Source organism: Teleopsis dalmanni, chromosome 1 (genome assembly GCF_002237135.1).
Source record: "Teleopsis dalmanni isolate 2A chromosome 1, ASM223713v2, whole genome shotgun sequence".
NCBI classification, from domain to species: Eukaryota; Metazoa; Arthropoda; class Insecta; order Diptera; family Diopsidae; genus Teleopsis; species Teleopsis dalmanni.
The window spans coordinates 214,768,208-214,772,264 of NC_051846.1; positions in this window are offsets into that span (position 1 = coordinate 214,768,208).

The following is a 4,057-nucleotide window of genomic DNA, read 5'->3' on the forward strand; positions in this document are numbered from 1 at the left end:
ATCGATCGGTCTTCATGTATGTATCCATGTCTTGAAGACGTCTTCGATGACGGATCGATCCGTTTTCTACTGGGAATATGCAAACCTACATTTCGGGTTTGAGAGCTCACACTTCATTTCATTTAATTTGAGTCTCCTTTCGTTGTGTATGTATATATATGTGTGTGTGTTTGGTGTTTGTATGGATTTTTAGTGAACACCAGCACTTTCTTTTCTGCAAGTTGTTACAGATTCGTTGGTTCCTACAATGTAAGAAGAAACATCCTTTTAGAATGCCCTTCATAAGCTCATCCTGGTGATGTTTCTTTGATGGATCAAGACGAATCGAGTTCAGCTGAATTGAGCTCAGTTACATTAAGCGGCAGAAAGTGTTATACGTGTATGGCAGCAGAACGCGATTCCAATGGGACTACACGAATGTCCTTGGTGTTGCTTCTTTCCTTCATTTAAAGTACATCCATATATGACATAAAACTGCTTCATTTTCTTTTCATGTTTAAATTCGTATTCTGTTTTTTAGTGAATTCTTAGCATATTTCCTGCAACAACAAAAACTCAACCAAACCAAAAAGAGTTTTAAAAATTAATGCTTAATGGCAACAGTAGCGTATATGTGGCAACTCTGCTGATAAGAAACTTTTTAAGTGAGTGTGGAAAAATAAAGTCATTAAGTGAACTCATGAGCACCGTTCCCGCTCATGAAATTTATCTGTTTTGTTTTCCTCATATTTTTGATGCGTTTTTGAACGTTTCTATTTATTCATTATTTTTTTTTTTTGTGTATTCAAAGAAGCACTTAAGCAAACAATTCAGTTTATTTTCTTTGTCGTCCCGCTTTTACTTGTGCTTTCAAAACAATTTGTCCCACAGTTGCACTAAAGTTTTCACTTCATTTTCATTTCATTCCCAATTGACTTGCATTTCAATACTGCGTCGCCTTCTCTTTGTCTTATTATGTTTTCAGTTTATGCGATTGTATTCCTGCTGCTCCTCTGAAAGTGGTTGTTGTTGCTGTTATGATTGTTACTATTATTACAGATGCCATTTTTGTTCTTCCACTTGGTATTGTTCTCCTTTTCCATCTCCGCCTCTGCCTTTGCCTTTGCCTTTGACTTTGCCGGTGTCTTCTACTTCTATACTGGTATTATTATACTTCATTGTAAGAAAACGTCCGAAATTGCAATCCTGTTGCATGGTCTACAATAAGGACATCAGCTCCAGGAAAGCGAGCACCAACAGGCAAGCAAACAAACAACGGATGCTGCACTGAAATGAAATCCCAAAAGATGTTATAATTTTTGTCAACACTTCTATTTTAATTTCAAAAAATTTTATTACAACATTTTGTGGTAACTCATCGTCCTACGCCCGAACTGCTCCTCAAGGAGAACCCGGAAGATGTTTGCTTTCCTTGTGGCCATAATTGTCATTGTTTGTAGATTTCATTTGCATAAAAACTAATTGTGTGAATTCGTAACAATGAAAAATTTCGAATTTAATTTTGTAAAAATGTAATTAAATTAGGATGAGCATCAAAATGAAAATAATTTGCTTCAAATGCAGAAATCAACAAGAGAAATTCTAATTCACCAGAACAAACCATTGAAGATGCATTGTAGTTCCACATAATTACTTCAATGACTTCAAAATTTAAAACCTTCAGAAATCTGACACAATAAATTGCCATTATAGGTTTTGTGTAGCATATCCGGTTTAACATATTTAATTCAAATTGAATTCTGGACAAGTAAAACCATCTTATTAGTTATAACAACATTTTTTTATTTATTAAAACACACTTCGACTTTTTTAAAATTTACGCTATACTAAATATACGAATATGCAGACCCATTTAAAAATATTTGGACTTCGGGGCAAAACTTAACCACTAGATATATCCACATTATTGCAATAACTAAGCAGGCAGTGCATTAAACGAAGCATATACATTTTTTTAAAGAAATCAATTTTCGTAGTACTCATAAAATTTCTGAAACTCTATAAGGATAATCAGACCATCTTCGACTTCTCAAAATTTGCACCAATGTCTGCTTAACACCGTGCAAGTAGGAATCTACAATTTGGACTCCATTTCATTTAGGTTTAGGTTCCATTGTGGAAACCGAAGTAACTGATATTTTTAACGTATTTTTTTTTAATTATACGACTTCATTTAGTTTTAACTTCATCACTTTTAAGTCTTACTAACTTCAGCTGAAGGATAATGTTGACATGTCTGTTGGATTGTTGCAATTGACATTTAGTGCTTACTGCATCCACTCTGGATTGCGCAAAAGCCAACAATGAAATTCTAAATTTATTCAAATTGCAATTGGATATTTATATTTTTTTTTTGGTTTCGTTTTAATTTTTATTCCCAACAGTTCTTGCACTTGTATCTGTTTTTAGGATGGTGACTTTAACTAGAAGTCTCGTTTTGGATGCATGCTTTGTCAAGCTTATCTGGCATTTGCTACTTCATCCTATGTTGGTAAGGGAAACATTTTTCCTTTTTATATATGAAAAGTAAATTGGATTTAGTTCATTGCCTGTAAAGTAAAAGCAATGAGAGCCCAAGCCAAAATGGAATTTCATTTGTCCACAAATTTTATTGTTGCAATCTTTATCTCAACATTGAAAATAAGAGCAGTGAAAATTATTAATAATATTAATTCATCAAAAAATGAATTCATGCTTCACTCAGAGAGGGATATAGATAATTAAAAATGATTCGAACATACTATTATACATATCAACTATCCACATATTAGTACAGTATTGCAATTTATCTCAATTATTTGGAAGTAGCAAATAAAATAAGAGTTATCCCCTCCATGTTCTCACATACAAGAACATAAAAGAGTTTAGAATAAGAATAAGTAGTGTTATATACATACGAAAATAAAAAGCACCTTACCAACAAACTGTGAAGAATAATGTGGCCCTATGCTTTGAAACAAAAAGGATAAGAAAACTTTTACAGAGGACAAAGTTGCTCGGGCTTGGACATCAATTGTATTATATCTTTTTGGGAAATCTAAGCTCTCAATTTCAATGAAAACACAGAACAACTCATACAAAAATATCTGAAATATATGAAACAAAGCCTTGCTTTTCTCATCCTGTAGTAATCGTAAGGAAAAGTTTTATCTGATGCGGTGGACACCTTCCTTGTACAATGGCCACTCCCGCGATATAACACGTATGCAAATATGAGTTAAAATAAAAGCTATTACAATATTTAAATTAAACAATGTTTTTCCACAATAGCTTCATTCTTTTTTAGAACAAAAAACTGTTACTGGATTTGAAAATCGATTTAGAGAATTTCTGTGGTTTAACAGTTTTTAAGAAATTCGCAAATTGTGTAACAAAATCTGTTGAAACGCAACAAAAGGATTCCATTGTTCGAACAAAGCATTGTTGGAGTTGCTGGTCATACACCCACACATCCAGCGCATAACTTCATATAAACAAACAAAAAGTTATACGAATTGCTGGCGGATCAAACAATAAAAACAAAGGAATTTTTCTATTGTCCTTACGCGAAACTGCAGTATCCACGGCGTGAGGTATCCTTTTAAAGCGAAATTGTAAATAATGGTCAGGGAATTGTTTACGTTCATTATTTGCAGTTTCATTGTTGCATTATTCACGTGCGTGCATTAAGGAGTCCACACAGCAAATGCACCCGCAAACTGCATAGCTGCACAGGTGCATTTCAGCGATGTGCAGACTCATTTGCACATACTCGTACTTTAATCCATTCGCTCGTTGTTGGAACACGCCACTGCTCGTAGGCATCTCGTATAAATGCTAGAAGATATTTCCAATATCATCTTCAAAAATCGGAAACAGGACAGCCTGAGAGTTGTCTTAAAATTTTAAAAATTCAATTTTCTTATATTTAAAGTTATTTTTAGACATACCTGAGGCGCAGATGAAATTACAGCTCGAAACTAGTTTGGTGGACGGTAGTATCTGCGAAAAAAAACATCTGGCAACAATCCTTTGTTGGTGAAGTGCGAATATTAATGCTTCGTACGTTCGCGATATT